This window comes from Lactuca serriola, chromosome 5 (genome assembly GCF_051521515.1).
Source record: "Lactuca serriola cultivar US96UC23 chromosome 5, Lser_US96UC23_V15, whole genome shotgun sequence".
NCBI lineage: Eukaryota > Viridiplantae > Streptophyta > Magnoliopsida > Asterales > Asteraceae > Lactuca > Lactuca serriola.
Genome location: NC_136412.1, coordinates 243,759,667 through 243,779,514, shown reverse-complemented (window position 1 = coordinate 243,779,514; position 19,848 = coordinate 243,759,667). Strand labels below are relative to the sequence as shown.

General features: G+C 39.0%; 1 non-coding gene across 1 annotated transcript; it reads right to left on the bottom strand.

Moving 5' to 3' along the window:
- Positions 1-13,159: 13,159 nt before the first annotated feature.
- On the bottom strand, positions 13,160-13,263 carry LOC145055820 (U6 spliceosomal RNA). Its single transcript, XR_013685372.1, has one exon. It is a non-coding gene; the product is annotated as a U6 spliceosomal RNA (small nuclear RNA).
- Between the last annotated feature and the right edge of the window lie 6,585 nt (positions 13,264-19,848).

Here is a 19,848-nt window from a genome sequence, read left to right as displayed (position 1 = left end):
CAAGATGCTTCGGTCAGACCGAGGAGGAGAGTACCTAAGTCTTGAGTTTCACGACTATCTAAAAGGGTGTGGAATCGTTTCGCAATTGACGCCTCCGAGAACGCCACAATTGAATGGTGTGGCTGAGAGACGTAATCGGACCTTGTTGGACATGGTTCGTTCTATGATGAGTCGGACTTCGCTACCAATAGCTTTCTGGGGGTATGCCTTAGAGACTGCCGCCCATATACTTAACTTAGTTCCCACTAAGAAGGTTTCCAAGACTCCTCACGAGATGTGGACAGGGAAGGCTCCCTCATTGGCACATATCAAGGTTTGGGGTTGTGAGGCTTTCGTAAGACGAGAGACTCACGACAAACTAGAACCTCGCAGTGAGAAGTGTTATTTCATCGGCTATCCGCAGAAGTCTTTTGGCTACCTTTTCTATAGACCGAGTGACAATGTTGTCTTCGTTGCTAGAAGAGGGGTTTTCCGAGAAAGGGAATTAATAAGCCAAGAAGACAGTGGGAGGCAAATTGAACTTGAAGAAATTCAAGATCAAAGCGATGAAGGAACCTCGGACACTGGCACTCAACTTGAGGAGGAAACTCCTGTTGAACCTATTGACGAGTCCCTACCTCTTCGACGTTCCACTAGGGCTAGCGTTCCACCCCAGTTTTATGGTTTTCATATTACTACTGAAGGGGATACATTTATTAGTGATAGTACACTAGTAAATTTGGATGAACCTAGCAGCTATAAGGAAGCCATGGCAGGCCCGGAGTCTGCAAAATGGAAAGAGGCTATGGACAGCGAGATTCAGTCCATGTACGACAACCAAGTTTGGAATTTGGTTGATAATGTACCGGGTCGTAAGACAGTCGGGTGCAAGTGGATCTTCAAAAAGAAGACGGACATGGATGGGAAAGTGCATACTTATAAAGCGCGGTTGGTTGCGAAGGGCTTTACTCAAACTCCCGGAGTTGACTATGATGAGACCTTCTCACCAGTTGCGAAAATAAAGTCTATTGCTTGCCATAGCTGCGTTTCATGATTATGAAATATGGCAAATGGACGTGAAAACCGCTTTCCTTAATGGAAAGTTGGCTGAGGATGTCTTTATGAATCAGCCAGAAGGTTTTGTCGATGTGAAGCATCCGAATAGAGTATGCAAGCTTGAGAAATCTATTTATGGATTGAAACAAGCATCTCGCAGATGGAATCTTTGTTTTGACGAGAAGGTTAAAGAGTTTGGCTTTCTGCGAAGCGAAGATGAATCTTGTGTGTATGTCAAAGCCAGTGGGAGTATAGTAAGCTTCCTCGTATTGTATGTCGACGACATACTACTCATAGGAAACGATGTCCCAACCTTGCAGGAAGTCAAGTCCTGGCTTGGGAAATGCTTCGCTATGAAGGACCTCGGAGAAGCCGCTTATATTCTGGGAATAAGAATAGTAAGAAACAGGGAAAAGAGACTGATAGGACTCAGTCAGGATACATACTTGGAAAAGGTACTAAAGCGTTTTAGTATGGAAAATTCCAAGAAAGGGGAGTTGCCAATCCAAAGCAATACCAAGCTGAGTAAGACTCAAAGCCCGAGTACAGAGACAGAGATAGCTGATATGAGCCGAGTACCTTACGCTTCCGCAGTAGGCTCTATCATGTACGCTATGACTTGTACTCGCCCTGATGTGGCCTTCGCTTTAAGCATGGTCAGCAGATATCAAGGGAATCTTGGTAGGGCACATTGGATTGCGGTTAAGAATATTCTTAAGTACCTTCGGAGGACCAAGGGATGGTTTCTAGTCCTCGGTGGGAGTGATGACTTAAGGATGCGAGGGTACAGTGATGCTAGTTTTCAGACGGATCGGGATAACTTCCGATCGCAGTCAGGCTGGGTCTTTACCCTAAATGGAGGAGCAGTGACTTGGAAAAGTTCCAAGCAAGAGACCGTAGCTGATTCAACGTGCGAATCAGAGTATATTGCGGCGAGCGAAGCGTCAAAGGAGGCTATATGGTTGAAGAACTTCATTGGAGACCTTGGAGTTGTGCCATCCATAAAAGAGCCCGTGGAAATTTTCTGTGATAATGAAGGAGCGGTTGCCTTAACCAAGGAACCAAGGGATCATGGCAGATCTCAACATATCGACAGGAAATACCACTTTATTAGACATCGGGTAGAAGAGGGACTCCTCGTTGTGAAGAGGGTATCGTCAGAAGATAACCCAGCAGATCCCCTTACAAAGGGACTGAGTAGGGTCAAGCATTTGCAGCACGCTAGGAGCATAGGGCTGAAGGACGATATTAGTTTAGATTAGATAGGTAGAAAACTTGTAATAGATAATGTCATATTCAACAAATGATAATTAAATAAAGGTGTGTTATTTATAAGAAAGTTTCTATCTTGTGTTGATTATTTATCTATTGTGTCGATTTTGCATGTTTTGACTTCCTGAGTAATAAGATTATTCGAACAGTTCACAATCGCTCATATGTTGGAAGTAGATATGAAGGAAGATTGTCATAAATTTGTTTGTAGATTGTCTGAAAAGTTTTAGACATAGCAAAGGTTTGCTGCAAAGTTTATGAGTGCTTATGAAATCTGTATTGAGCATTGAAATAGACCCACACTTGCTGGTATTACTTCATGAATGTTATCACAAGTGATCGCAAGATGATAATATCATATAATCTTTAAACCTAGAGATATGGTTATTGTTTACTAGTTGATTATACATTGATAATACGAAAACGCATCAGTAACTTGATGTTATAAAACGTATTATTGTGTGGTTTAACTAGTAAATGATAAAGGCATATTAGTCAACGTTTTCTGTTCCTTTTATTCTATGAGGATAAAAGCGATATCTCGGCCACTTGATGATTTGGTTTGACTTATGTGCCGGGCCCGGTCAGGATAAAGTTGATGTGTTCAACTGAGTTCTATGTCGAACAAATCAGAAATCAAGAAATAGAATGCTGGACAATAAGTATTGTTAGCATGATATCTAGAACAGAGGATTATACGATCCCTTATCTAAAGGACAGATTATTGGTCAGAGTTGACAGCGACTATTGAAAGCTACGATTGCTATCGGGTACGGAAGTTATACGTGAGATATAGTTACTAGACTTATCCAAGTGGGAGACTGTTGGATTAGTGTCTAAGTCAGTAACCGTATTTGGTATATACTTGACCCGAATGTGTGCATGGTCCTTTTGGGTTGCCTTCACCAAAGCAACTTGACAAGGTAATTTGATATGAGAGAGGAGATATTATGATTTATTAATATATTATAAGAATAATATATTAAAGGAGAAATCATATTTATTTAATTAGTATTAGTCATAAATTAATTAGGAATTAATTTGGTGACTAAAAGAGATTAATTAAATAAAAGGGTATAAACTGTCAAATGTGTGATAGTTGAGTTTTGGGCTAGGAAACCTAATGGGCTAAGGGGGAACGAAATTATGATGAAGGATCATCATATTTTCGTCCAAGGCCTCATTCCATAAGGTTCCTTGGGCTGCTTGGTGGCTAAGCTGTCCATTAGGGTTTTGACTGAAACCCTAGCACCCTATAGTATAAATACATGCCCTATGCTTCAATTTAAGGCCACTTGATTCCAAGGAAACCCTAGGGCCGAAATTAGCATCATTCCCTTCTCTCTCTTTGTTGCCTTCTTGCTTCAAGGTGTTTGTGAGCCATTAGAGGCACTACAATTGTGGTGCTTGCTTTCAAGAGTTCAAGAGAGTTCAAGAGATCAAGGAAACTAGTTGTTATTGCTATATAACAACAAAGGTATGTTTACTACACTTCTATGTAATTTTCGAAAATTATAGAAGCATGCCAGGGTTTATTTTGTGTTCATAAAGTTGTATGTCTCATAGTGAAAACATAGATCCAACTAGGGTTGCATGCACACATAGGATTGTTTGTATAAAACCTAACAGAAAGATCAACACTTTTCTGAAGTCTGGACATCCAACTCACGATTGTACTTCCAATTGTGAAAACATACCCAATATTGCTTTTTCCTGAATTCACACATCCCCTAAATCAGCATCGGCAAATCCTTCCAAAATCACTTAAATTATGTTGAAACATAAAGCAACTTTAGAAGTACCTTTCAAGTAATGCAACAGGCACTTGATTCTTTTCCAATGCTCTTTACTTGGATTTGACATAAATATTGTCACAAATCCCACTACATGTCACATGTCCAGTCTGGTACGCATCATAACATACATGAAGTTTCCAACTGTTGATGCATACGAGATTTTAGTCATTTCTTCTCACTCTCTTGATCCATTATTTGGGACTGTTTCTTGGAAAGTTTTATCTGACTTTCCAAAGGTCTACTTCTTGATTTTGCATCAGTCATGTTGAACTTCTCTAGAATCTTTTTGATATACTTATGTTGTGAAAGATTCAAAGTTCTAGCAACTTTGTCTCTAACTATGCTCATCCCGAGAATTTGTTTGGCATCTTCCATGTCCTTCATCTCAAACTCTCTGGAGAGTTGTTGCTTTAATTTGTTGATTTACTATATGTCTTATCCAACAACCAACATATACTCAACATATAATAAAGGAATAATGTAAGAGGACCTGAACTTCTTCATCTAACAGTAATGGTCCATCTCACATCTCTTGTACCCATTTTTATTCATAAAGTTTTCAAATTTTAGATACCACTACTTGTGGCTTGTTTCAGTCCATATAAAATATTCTTTAGTTTACACACCAGAATCTCCATACCATTCACCAAGAAACCTTCTGTTTAGGACATGTAAATATATTCCTCAAGGTCACTATGTAATAATGTAATCTTAACATACAATTGTTCCAAACATAAATTTTTAGTAGCCACAATACTCAAGACCAGTCAAATAGTAGTCATCTTCACAACTGCTGAGAAGATTTCATTGTAATCAACCCCCTCCTTATGTTGGAAACCCTTTACAACTAGTTTATATTTATATCTCTTGCTTCTATCAGCTTCATACTTTATTATGAACACCCATTTATTTTGAAAAGTTCTCTTTCCTAATAGTAATTTGACCAAGGACCAGGTATGGTTCTTGTCAAGTGAATCCAACTCCTCCTTTGTAGCTTTCTTCCATTTTATAGAGTCTTTCAATTTCAACACCTCTAGATAAGATTTTGACTCTCCATTTTTTGTTAGTAATAGGTAATTAACTGATGGAGAATATTAGCTAGTGGGTTTCTAATCTCTGGTCGATCTTTTGAGATTAGGAGTTTCAACATATGTCTAATTTGGGGCTTTGTTTTTTACTAATCTGGGAGTTCGGTTTCTAAGTCTTTATCTTCTTCAAAACTCCCACTGACTTCAGTATTTAATATCTCTTCAGCACTCCTACTATTTTTTGAGCCTTCGCTTATTTCAGGTTGTACAACATCAGCATCTGTCAATTCTTTAAACATCGCCTTCTAACATTGTTTGCTTTTTCTTAGAGTTAAGAGAACTTAAGATATAGAGATGAGAAATCTGATATTAATAAACATCCATTGATCAATTGATTGATAAATTGGTAATTGGTAAGGATTACATGAAGTGTGAACCTCTATTTATAGAGTCCCAAGTAACTGACTACAGTGGCCATCAATAGTTCACCGGATAATACATGGAATCCAAGCAATGTCAGTTAAAGTAACTTAAACTATATTCATGCATAACTTCACTCTACGGTTCAATTTCAAGTTTGTGGTTCACAATAGACAAATATAGTCTCCAATAGTAACTTCTCTACCGCATCACCAAGTGCAAAACTCTGTGGCTCCTTTTAGCTGAAGAGGGTCACTTTTTGTTTCAACAATTTCCCCCAAAGTTTCATCTCAGCTATTTTTTTCACTGGTTCATTTTAAGGAACTCGATGATAATCCACCAAAACTTTCTAACTTCGAACAGCCACTGGATTCTTCTTGTAATCTTGAACTTAACTTCATCAGTCGTGTGCTTTGATCTATACATCGAGGCCATGGTGACATCAAGTTGCCTTTTTGTTAGTCGATGGATCGCGGTTACTGGAATGAAGTACTTCAGACCATCTTGAGCTTTCTTGTACACAACCCCTTGCTCAGGGTAGCTTGTTACACCAAGGGACACTTCTTGGAATCCTTTAGTGAAGTTTGGCACATGCTCGAAGGGAGGAAAATCATACTTGTTGGCAAGAACATGATGAATTTCAGCATCAATTTTGCCAAAGTCAAAAACCAAGGCCTTCAAGAACTCACAAGCCCTTTCGAAGGGAATCTTCATCCTGGTATATTTTTCACCCTTAAGCTGAAACACCTAAGCTATCAATAATATATCTTCAGGGTTCATTCACACAAAATCAGCTTGGGATCTGACATACTCTTCTTCTCTTCTGGTCAGGGTGTATTGGAAAAATTCACTTTTCATGAATTTTCTAACTTTGTAATTCTTCACACCGTCTGGTCTATCGTTGGACCAGATGTTTCCAAACTTAGAACCGTGTTTAGTGTGAAAGAGGTTCAGGCATTCAAACTCCATGGGGATTCTTCTGTTATTAGAAATGCTAAGATCACGAGATTGAAAGACTGAGAAATACATGGAATTTGGAGAAATTAGAATATCCCAATAGCCATCTGATGGTGGTTCTGCATATGTGAGATGAGGAATGTAATCAGCATCCAAAAGTCTACGGGTTGGGTTTACCCATGAATTGATCAGAGTTTCATCAAATGTAGTGTCAAACCCTTTTTCTTTCTAGATATATTCAATAAACTTGTCATCCCTCCAGTCACTTTTCTTTTGTATTGTAGTAGGAGAGTCATTAGTATGGTTAGATGCCATTACTTCTTCTACGTTATTGAGATGAGAAGGAGTTTGTTGAGGTGAGCCATGAGGAGTTGGAATTTTGAGGAGATGACCGTGGAGTTGGTTCTTTGTTGACCTCTGTGTTTGGCGGTTGGTTTTGAGGAGGAGTATGTTCTCTGTGGTGCACTAGAGAAGGTGGATCTTGAGGAGGAGTGATAGAGTGATTATCTGATTGATTTTGATTTCTATGTTCACTTTTTCCTTTTGAGGAAGCATGATCCATCTACTCCTCAAACTAGTGTTTCAATTCATCAATCTTCTGAAATGTGGCATCAAAATGAGTTTTCATTTAAGCACACACTTATTGGTTATTGGGTATCGCAGGATTGAAAAGATGCTGATAAATCTCCTTTGTGAGGCGGTGGATTTTATCAACATTTTGTTTGGCAGTGAGTGATCTTTTTAATCCCTTGATTGTTTCTTAGAGTACTGCAAAAACAAATTCATATGCGGTGTTAGTTTTGATGGGTTTTAGCCATATGAACATTCCTATGTGCACATGCAACCCTAATGCTTGGATCTAGGTTTCTCTAACTGAACATACATTGAATCCAAGACTTCTAATGGCTAATATACAATAATAACAATATGAAATCAGAGATTAGAAGTTTACCTTGAATCACTTGCTTAATCTTGTTGTCCTTGAGGCTTTAGAGTCACAATTGTCACTCCTCTAATGGCTTACAAAAACCAACTAGCAAGAAGATGATTTAGGAGACAGGAGAGAGGAGGAAGAAATCGGCCAGGGTTTCCTTAGAGACAAGAGTACCAAATTCCCTCAGCCCTAGGGGTCTATTTATACTTGTAAGGCTCCTAGGGTTTCACCCTTAAACCCTAATTGGATAACTTAAGCCCTAAGTAATCCAAATCCTTTACATGATAAGCCTTGGACGATTTTATGGTTATCCTAAGCCCTAGAAATCGTCCACCCCTTATCCTTAAAGGATATATAGCCCAAAGTGCAACTATCAAACAATTGACAGTTTATACCCCTTTATTTAATTAATCTCTTTAAGTCACCAAATTAATTCCCAATTAATTTATGACTTATATTAATCAAATAACAATATTATTATTCCTTATATTATACTTATAATATATTACTAATATTCCTTCTCTCATTATAAATCATCCTGTCAAGTTGCTATGGTGAAGGCAACCCAAAAGGACCATGCACAACCAGATCAAATACTTGCCTAATATAGTTGTAGTCTTAGACACTATTCCAACAGTCTCCCACTTGGATAAGTCTAGTAACTATATATACAAGTATATTCCGATTAGCAATCGTAGCTCTCAAAGACACTATCAAACTCTGATCTAATCAATCTTGTCCTTTAGATAAGGGATCGTATAGTCCTCTGTTTAGATATCATGTTGACATTTCTATGTAACTAATTTGTCTAGCATTTGGTTTCTCGATCTCCGATTTATTTGACATAGAACTCAATCGAACACATCAATTCAGTTCTGACCGGGCCCGACACATAAGTCAAATCAAATCATCGAGCGGCCGAGATATCGCTTTTAACCTCTTAGGATAAAAGTAACAGATAAACTTCGACTTATATGCATTTACTTATTCATTAACCAACTATACACAACAATGTGTTTTATAACATCAAGTTACTGATGCGGTTTCGCATTATCAATGTACAACCAATTAACAAATAACAAACCATATATCTAGGTTTTAAGACCATATGATATTATCGTCTTGCGATCACCCTTTTTTATCATATTCCATAAGGTGATTCCAACAAGCGCGGGTTTGTTCCAATGCTCAAAACTAGTTCATAAGCACTCATAAACGTTGCAGCAAACTTTTGCTATGTCTAATACCATTTAGACAATCTACACTCCAATTCATGACAATCTTCATTCATACCTACTTCCAACATATGAACGATTGTGGACAATTTGAACAATTCGATTATTCTTAATAAACTCAATTATTCTGGAAGTCAAAACATGCAAAATGAAACAATAGTTAAACAATTAACATAAGACAGTAACATTACTCATAAATAATACTCTTTTATTTAATCATCAAATGTTAATTACATTTATCTATTATATGTTTCTACTACTATCTAATCTATACTAATATTATCCTTCAGCCCAATACTCCTAGCATGCTGCAAGTGCTTAACCCTACTCAGTCCCTTCGTAAGCGGATCTGCTGGGTTATCTTCTGATGATATCCTCTTCATTACGAGTTGTCCTTCTTCTACACGATGTCTAATAAAGTGATATTTTCTGTCGATATGTCAAGATCTACCATGATCCATCGGTTCCTTGGTCAAGGCAACCGCTCCTTCATTATCACAGAAAATCTCCACGGGCTCCTTTATGGCAGGTACAATTCCAAGATCACCGATGAAGTTCTTCAACCATATTGCCTCCTTTGACGCTTCGCTCGCTGCAATGTACTCTGATTCACACGTTGAATCAGCTACGGTTTCCTGCTTGGAACTTTTCCAAGTCACTACTCCTCCATTCAGGGTAAAGACCCAGCCCGACTGCGAACGGTAATTGTCCCTGTCGGTCTGAAAGCTGGCGTCACTATACCCTCGCACCTTCAAGTCATCACTTCCTCCGAGGACTAAAAACCATTCCTTCGTCCTCCGAAGGTACTTAAGGATATTCATTACTGCAATCCAATGGGCTCTGCCAGGGTTCCCTTGATATCTACTAACCATGCTCAAATAAAAGGCTACATCAGGGCGAGTACAAGTCATAGCATACATGATTGAGCCAACTGCGGAAGCGTATGGTACTCGGCTCATTTCTGCTATTTCAGCTTCGATACTCAGACTTTGAGTCTTACTCAACTTGGCATTACTTTGTATCGGTAATTCTCCCTTCTTCGAGTTTTCCATACTAAAACGTTTTAGTACCTTATCTAAGTAAGTGTTCTGACTAAGTCCTATTAGTCTCTTACTTCTTTCTCTCACTATCCTTATTCCCAAAATATAGGAAGCCTCTCCGAGGTCCTTCATAGCGAAGCACTTCCCGAGCCAGGACTTAACTTCCTACAGAGTCGGGATGTCGTATCCAATGAGCAGTATGTCATTGACATACAGAACGAGGAAGCTTACTATACTCCCACTGGCTTTGACATATACACACGATTCATCTTCGCTTCGTACAAATCCAAACTCTTGAATTTCTCATCGAAGCAAAGATTCTATCTGCGAGACGCTTGCTTAAGTCCATAAATGGACTTCTCAAGCTTACACACTCTATTTGGATGCTTCGGATCGACAAAACCCTCTGGCTGAGCCATGTAAACATCCTCATCCAACTTCCCATTAAGGAAAGCAGTTTTGACATCCATTTGCCAAATCTCATAATCATGAAATGTGGCAATAGCTAGCATCACTCTAATAGATTTTATCTTCGCAACTGGTGAGAAGGTCTCATCATAGTCAACTCCGGGAGTTTGAGTAAAGCCCTTCGCAACCAATCGCACCTTATATGTGTGTACGTTTCCATCCACATCGGTCTTCTTCTTGAAGATCCATTTACACCCAACGGTCTTACGTCCGGACACATTATCAACCAAATTCCAAACTTGGTTGTCATACATGGATTGGATCTCGCTGTCCATTGCCTCTTTCCATTTTGCAGACTCCGGGCCGGCCATGGCTTCCTTATAGCTATTAGGTTCATCTAAATTTATTAGCGTACCATCACTATTATACGTGTCCCCTTCGGTAGTAATATGAAAACCATAAAACTGGGGTTGAACTCTAACACTTTCGGAACGTCTAAGAGGTAAGGACTCGTCAATCGGTTCAAACGGAGTTTCCTACTCGGGTTGAGTACCAGCGGTAGAGGTTCCTTCATCTATCGACTCTTGAATCTCTTCAAGCTCGATTTGCCTCCCACTGTCTCCTTGGCTTATGAGCTCTCGCTCTCGGAAAACTCCTCTCCTCACAACGAAGACTACATTGTCCTTCGGTCTATAGAAGAGATATCCAAAGGATTTCTGCGGGTAGCCGATGAAAATACATCGCTCACTACGAGGTTCGAGCTTGTCGTGAGTATCTCGTCTTACGAAATCCTCGCAACCCCAAACCTTGATATGTGCCAACGAGGGAGCTTTCCCTGTCCACATCTCGTGAGGTGTTTTAGCAACCTTCTTAGTAGGGACTCGGTTAAGGATAGGGGCGGCAGTCTCTAAGGCATACCCGCAAAAAGAGATAGGTAGTGAAGCACGACTCATCATAGAGCGAACCATGTCTAACAAGGTTCGATTACGCCTTTCTGCCACACCATTCAACTGCGGTGTCCTAGGTGGCGTCAATTGTGAAACTATTCCACACTCCTTGAGATAATCGTGGAATTCAAGACTTAGGTACTCTCCTCCTCGATCGAATCGAAGCATCTTGATTTTCCTGCCCAATTGATTCTCCACTTCATTCTTGAACTCTTTGAACTTTTCAAAAGATTCTAACTTTTGCTTGATTAAGTAGATATACCCATATCTACTATAGTCATCGGTAAAAGTCACATAGCAGCGGTTCCCATCCTTCGTGGTTGATCTAAACGGTCCACATACATCGGTATGTATTAGGTCCAATAGACCCTCACCCCTTTCACATGTACTTGTGAAGGGTGACTTAGTCATCTTTCCAAGAAAACAAGACTCGCATGTGTCATCTTCCCTAAGGTCGAATGACTCCAACACTCCATCCTTTTGGAGTTGGGCTATGCGCTTCTTGTTGACATGTCCAAGACGACAATGCCACAAGGATGCTCTATCCATACCATTGGAAGAATCCATGCATAAAACATCATTTCCTAAGTTATCTACAATCATAATGGTTTCATAAATTCCATTACATGGTATAGCTTCAAAATATAAGACACCATTTAGATAAGCAAGAATAGAACCATTCTCATTATTAAAAGAAAATCTAAAACCTTGTCTAAACAAACCATGAAATGAAATGATGTTTCTTGACATTTCTGGCGAATAGCAACAATTGTTCAAATCTAAACATAAACCATTCCTAAGCACTAAATAATACACTCCAATCTTGGTCACAGGCGACGATCTTCTGTTCCCCATGATTAGATTTATCCTTCCATGCTCCACGTCCCTATTTCTTCTTAGTCCCTGCAATTCAGAACAAATATGGTAACCACAACCGGTATTAAGGACCCAAGAAATATCATGAGATGAATCGTTAGATTTAATTGTGTATATACCTGTGAAAGATGGCTTGATCTTTCCTTCCCTTATGGCTTGCAGGTAGTCTGGGCAGCTTCTCTTCTAATGCCCTATTTTATGGCAATGATGGCACTCTGCCTCCTTAGGGTTAGGACAGGGTTTAGCAGGATCAACTTTGGTCCCACTAGAAGAGGAACCATCTTGGGACTTTCCCTTGCGGTGGCTCTTAGACGGAGCCTTCCTCTTCTTACCTCTTCCTTACCCATTGGCCAAAACAGGAGCAGCGGGTGGATTGGGAGTGGGTGCAACAGACTTGTCCTTGAGGTTGCTTTCAGCAACCCTAAGGAGACCTTGGAGCTTACTTAGGGTGACCTATTCCTTGTTCATGTGGTAGGTCATCCTAAATTGGTTATAACACGGAGGCAAAGAGTGAAGCACCATGTCGATCGCCAAGTCTTCCCCAAATTCAATATTCAACTTGCGAAGACGATCGACATACCTTTGCATCTTTTGCAGGTGCACGGTAAGAGATTCTCCATGACCCATTTTGGCAGAAATAATGTTAGTGAAAATCTCGTAATGCACTTGCCTCGCGTTTTGGTGGTATCTCTCCAACAAGTCTTGGTGCATTTCATACGGATACATGTCCTCATAGGAATTTTGGAATTCGGCATTCATGGTGGCTATCATGATGCAATGTACCTTCGTTGCATCACGCTCATGAGTTTCAAAAGCGGTCATTTCAGCCGGAGTAGCGATTTCTGGGTTGATCTTCTCGAGCTTCTCATCAAGGACATACTCCTTGTCCTCATAGCGATACCATTTGTAACACCCCCCCTCTGGCACGTATCACAATATTGTCCGCTTTGGGCCACTCGGCACGAGGACTTCCCAGGGGGTCACCCATCCTGGTACTACTCCCACCCGAGCACGCTTAACTGCAGAGTTCTTATGGGATCTGCTGCCCTCACGGCTTTAAAACACGTTGTGATAGGGAAGGTATCCACATCCTTTATAAGGAATGTTTAGTTCTCCTTCCCAGCCGATGTGGGATCAGATCTAACCCACTTTCACCCCCCCCCCCCCATTATAGGGTTCGACTTCCTCGTCGAACACATCGACCCGTGCCCTGGCTCTGATACCATTTCTCGATTTGTGCGTGTCATCCTTGCGCAGGGGCCATGCTAATCTTCTCTGTATCGTTCCAATTTTATCGGATGTCCCCGCGAGCAATTGTGCGAATGTATCTTATCCATTCGCTAAAGTTTGTCCCATCGAAAGTGACCTTTTGACAAAGGCTCATCAATGTGAATGAACTAGCAGCATCGTTGTTAGCGGTCGACATCTACAAATAGAAAGGACAAAGATAGATTAGAATATGAATCCCTAATTATCACCCAATAAGAAAAATTAGGGCTAGGATCCAACAACAATATTTACATATTAGAAAAGGGATGTCGTAATCCAACATGCAAATAGTATGAAGGTAAGTGAATGACGATTCACTAATTCTCCACCATAAAACATAACTTTAAGTTCTAAATGTATTGAGAATTCCTAGGTTTGGATGAGATTCATTGAAACTTTTCAATGGCATGTTTAAATCTCGATATGCCCCTCTCGTTTGTGACTGGGATACTGAGGATCACAAAGTGGGTGTGAATTACCATGCAAATTCACAAGGTGCCTTCATTATAACGATCACCTATTCGATGTGCCGGTAAACCACACACGCTCCATCGAACTATGATAAACAATGAATCACCCTTTGCCACCTTTGCTTAGAACCAATTAGTGTGCCTGTAAACCACATGCGCTCCACAAACTTCTTAGCAAGGGTGCAAAGTGTAATTTCATGGGATTGCATCAATTCAGTTTTCCTAAAGTAACTAAGATTGGGAAATTTTTGAAAAACATGTAGTTACTTTGTATTTCATATTATCCTTTTAATGAAGAGATGAGGTTGCCCTATCCTACCCATTCGGCTAACAACCCTCCACCGATCAAGCAAGCGGTGGGTGTGAGTGTACACCCATTAAGCGCCATTTTATAGGCAGCAACCTTATACCCACCTTATAGACCGGCTTCGTGAATGAGGCCTACTAACGGTAAGACTAGCATTTTAATTATACATACATACATACATATATATATATATATATATATATATATATATATATATATATATCAATCTTGTAATATTATATTAGTATAGGGTTGGATTTTAAACTTGTAAAATTCTAGGGTTTGAAATTTAAATTGTCAAAATTAAACTTTTAATCACAAAACATAAATTTCAAAACTTGAGGGCAAGTTTTAAACTTTTAAAACATAGAGGATCAAATAACAAATAATCTTAATTAACAATTAATTCCATAATTATCCATATTTGATTTATTTAATGATTTCTTGCAAAACAATTTACCAATTAAAATAAAATAATTAATCAATTATCACATAAGGAAACAAATATTTTATTAATTGATAAATATCTTCAATTAGGTCAAGAATATACTCATATATATATCATAAAATCGGATTTATATTGATCTAATATGATTAAGGCAAGTATCTCAAAGATAAACAGCAAGAAATCCCGAAGTTTCCTCTTTCTGACGCTCGAACTCACCAAGTACCCAGATGGACTCGCTGAGTTGAGCCTACTCGCCGAGTACCACCAAGGGACTCGCCGAGTTCATCAGCCAGAGGACAAAAAAACAAATTTTTCAGCAACAAACAAGCAATCAAAGTATCAATTCAATAGAAACCAATCTAGGCTCTGATACCACTGATGGATTTTAGCCATATGAACATTCCTATGTGCACATGCAACCCTAATGCTTGGATCTAGGTTTCTCTAATTGAACATACATTGAATCCAAGACTTCTAATGGCTAATATACAATAATAACAATATGAAATCAGAGATTAGAAGTTTACCTTGAATCACTTGCTTGATCTTGTTGTCCTTGAGGCTTTAGAGTCACAATTGTCACTCCTCTAACGGCTTACAAACATCAACTAGCAAGAAGATGATTTAGGAGATAGGAGAGAGGAGGAAGAAATCGGCCATGGTTTCCTTAGAGACAAGGGTACCGAATTCTGTCAGCCCTAGGGGTCTATTTATACTTGTAAGGCTCCTAGGGTTTCACCCTTAAACCCTAATTGGATAACTTAAGCCCTAAGCAATCCAAATCCTTTCCATGATAAGCCTTGGACAATTTTATGGTTATCCTAAGCCCTAGAAATCGTCCACCCCTTATCCTTAAAGGATATATAGCCCAAAGTGCAACTATCAAACAATTGACAGTTTATACCCCTTTATTTAATTAATCTCTTTAAGTCACCAAATTAATTCCCAATTAATTTATGACTTATATTAATCAAATAGCAATATTATTATTCCTTATATTATACTTATAATATATTAATAATATTCCTTCTCTCATTATAAATCATCCTGTCAAGTTGCTATGGTGAAGGCAACCCAAAAGGACCATGCACAACCGGGTCAAATACTTGCATAATATAGTTGTAGTCTTAGACACTATTCCAACAAGTTTCATGAATAAGCTGCTTGGAGTTGCTTGCTTGAATTTGAAGGGTTTGTTGGAGATTGGTCTTTGATTCTTTCACTTCCTTGATGAAGTCTTCAGCCTTGGACATGAATTCCTTGTGGTATGCGGTTCTTCGATTGTCGAGATCCCTGATACCCATTTCGACCCGTAGAACAACGTTTTCTGCAATCATTCTTTCTAGTGTCTCCAAGCTCACAACATGATCAATGAGTTCTTGTGTGGTTGAAGTTTCATTGCTCTATGGTGGAGGAAACTGCAACTAATATTTGATCGAATTTGGATTTTAGGTTGAGGAATTCTTTTCTAGAAACTATTATATTCTTTTTTCTTCTTTTCCTTGGGCTTTGAGGTGGAATGTTGAGATCCACTTGATTCTTCATCATCGATAACCATAATGAAGTTGTCGGAAGGAGGAGGCTGATGAACATCATTAATAGTATCATCATCAAGACCAAACATTAGGGAAGAGCTGATCTCGATTACGGTACCAACGTCATTGGAATCATGACCTTCTTCATTTGGAAGAGGCTTGGAGGTACCAACAACATTCTCCATATCTTGAATCTTTTAGATTGTGTTATCCATCTCTGACATCCATTGCTGAATGGTGAGAATTCCATGCAAGATTTTGTCTTTGTTGAACATGGTGGCCCGATATTTTGCCACCAGGAGAAGAGATTCCTCCTTTTGTTATTTTTGCTGCACATGTTGAGTTTTTCTTGCATGCAGGGCCCCTTTAAATGCTTCAAATTTACTTAACACAGACTCAATCATTGGTCGACATCGATACCATGAGTCGTTGGATGCATATCCATCGAATTCTTTGTTCGCCAAGGTGTCCCTCAGGTTCATGGATCCCTACACATTTGTGCTCACCATGCCTAAACCGCTTGAAAGTAATGAAGGCGATACAGGATTTCTAGAGCTTCCTTGGTCTCCTTGATCTAAAATCAAGTTTGGCCTCGGCTCTATTCCCACAAGGGCTTCAAAGTAAGTGTCTTACGGTGCAACAGGTGTTTGATGTGTTTGTGTGACACGAAAAAAATGGAGTGAAACTCCTCCAAAGTAAAGATGTGCAATCGTGAAAACCTAGAGACCATAAGGCAAGTATTCACATTTGCCTAGATAGGGGTCTGTCTCCAATTTGAGATGAAATGGATACATAATTTATATCCGAGTGGTGAGTTAGGGTTCTTCCAAGTGAGTCTGCGGTGACTCGAATGGCTACTGAAGTCGTTTGAGAGACTCCGACATTTGCCTTGGTGTGCATTTGGTTGTGACTTGGGATGAGCTTCAACTTCTTCCTTCTAAAAATGTATGTGGATTTTGAAGGCTCATCTTGGTTGTCATCGACAACATTAACAGGTGGATCATGAGCCTTAGAAAGGGAAGGTTGAGCTTTAGGATTAGACTTTGTGGTCTAAGCCTTTCTTTTTCTTTTAGGGAATAGCTCCCTTAGTAAAAATGTTCATTGGGGTTTTTTGTAGCAAGGGATTTGACCCATTTTGATTTTGATTGTGGGTCGTGGACTACGGTAGGCTGACAGGGTCTTGGCTGGGAAAAGTGATATAGGGAAATATCACTCATAGCCATAATATGATCAGACACCTCTATGGTTGTAAGTCCAATGGACTCCAAAATATACATTAGCAAACGACGAATGGGACTAAAAATAGATTGATCCTTGGAAGTATTGTACCTTTTAAGATCGCAAGCTGAGAATAGGTTGGTGTCGTTTCCCATTCTAAGCTTAGCATCTTTGTGTAGATCAACAAAACACAATGATTAGAACCTTGCGAACGTGAGTTTTGTCATGCCTTCCTTCGGGGCATCCTTGGAAATGTATTGTAGAAAATCATCCCAGATGATTTGACCATAGTTGACTGCATTACCAGTGTCGATACTCCAAACTATGTCCAATAGTTATTTTACCATGTTATCTATCCCTCCCGTTCTGTCTGACAGAAACCGAATCACAAAATGACAAACGAATTGCCAAACAACAGGCAATTTGCTTTTCTTTAATTCTCCTATTCCTTTAAGTTTTGCCATGTACCCCATTTGATAATGTGCAAAAAACGCATATGTTGTGCTTGGAGAGTTGAACTTTGTTGAAGGAAGAACCCTTAGGTTGATTGCAACAATGAACTTTTCTTTTGTCAAAACCACAAAAGAATAATCGATGAGATTGTGATGAAATTCTTGAGGTTTTCATGAGGTCTAAATGCAGAGAATGCACACTTGAACAAAACTTTTGTGGTATAGCTTCAGTAAAGGAATCGAAAGCTCCAAATAGAGGGTAAGTTGGAAGAAACTTGATCATGAGTTTGATGGCTTCATTATTCGATGGATGATCTTCAAAGATTCCTCTATAATTGCTAGCTGCTATCGATGGAGTTAGGTCTTTGATCGTGGATTCTGACCCAGTTGATCATGCTGACCCATAGGCTTTGGATTGTTTCTTCGAGATTCCTAATTTCACCATTGTTGTAGGAAAAAGGTTTGAAGAACTTCCTCGAAAGTATTTTTGCAAGAAGGTGAAAGAGATGAAGATAGTCTGAAAGTTCAGAAAGCGTAAAAGCTCTCTTAAGAAGAAAATGGGGTTTTTATACCTCCATATTTCAAAAAGTATTGATATTAATTTAATTACAGATGTTAAAGTTAAAAACCTTTGAGTTTCTACCATTTTTATATCGAATTAAAATAAATCAAAAATAAATATTTTCTGGGAAAAGAGAAGCATTAAATGTTTTGCAAGCCCATGATGACACGTCAGTTAAACGTGGGGTGAAAAATGGTTTATCCATTGTAAAAAATGGGGGGAGTGGAACAGATTAGACTCCAATGGTTGATTGATGTGATTGGAAAGGATTTGCAAAAAGATTTTATAGAAGGAAAATTGGTTTTCTGTCTTTTTATCCAAACATAGGCCAGGCTGAGGAAAATCATTTGAAAAGAGACTGAAGTATCATGTGCGACAAAATGAATGTTTTTTTAAATTTCATTAAGTAGGAGACATTGTCATTTAAAGCACTTATGAGATGATGACTGTGTGTCATTTAATATGTCTGCGGTAGCATTAATGCGTCTGTGGTAGCTGAAAGACAAACTAGATCATGAAGGCTAGAAATAAAAGAAATAAGGAGACCCATAAAGTATATAGACCATAAGTGACTTCAGCATACAAAGTATACTAGGAGCAATTATGAAGTGTATACTATATCAGTTATTCTAGAAATAGACATAGTTTTGTTTTAAAAAAAAGGAAGCAGTTTATTCACCCGGAGACCTAATAAGGTCTGCGGTACCTATCCTTTCAAGAAGAACTGTGGGTCAGGGTTCATCATCCCTAACATTTCCAAAAATCCATTCAGTTTTGTGGATTTGAGTGCTTTAGTTAAAACGTCAGTTATTTCCTCATGAGTTGGCACGAAAGTAAGTTCGATGTTACCTTTGAGGATATGGTCTTTGAGAAAGTGGTACTGTAGCTCTATGTGTATCGTCTTTGAGTGATGAATAGGATTATGAGAAATCGCTATTGTACTCTCTGAATTACAATATATGGGTACCCGCAACATCCTGTACCCGTAGTCAAAAAATTGTGTCTTCATCCAAAGGACTTGGGAGCAACAAATGGTTGTGTCCATATATTCTGCCTCTGCGGTAGACAGTGAAACAAAATTTTGTTTCCTTGAAGCCCAACTAACTAATCTTCCACCCAAAAAATGACATCCACCCAAAGTGATATTTCGATTGAGTCTGCATCTGACATGATCAACGTCTGTAAAAGCCTAAAGACTAAAGTCATTACCCACAGGGTACCAAATACCCAAGGCTTTACTCCCTTTTAGATACCTGAAGATCTACTTGACTGCAGTCAAGTGAGATACTTTGGGATGTGATTGGTATCTAGAATATAAGCCCATAGCAAACATAATGTCTGGTCGGCTAGTAGTGAGGTAAATCAATGAGGCAATCATTACTATAAGCCCATAGCAAACATAATGTCTGGTCGGCTAGTAGTGAGGTAAATCAATGAGGCAATAATTATCCGGATAAATCTTGTGATCAACAAACTCTTCGTTAGATTCAGCTGAGATTTTGTACCCAAAGGCCATAAGGACCTTTGTCGATGAACAAGTATCCATTGAAAACTTCTTCAACAGTTCGGTAGTGTATTTCTCTTGATGGATGAAAATCCCTTGAGGGACTTGTTTAACCTGAAGACCTAGAAAGAAGTT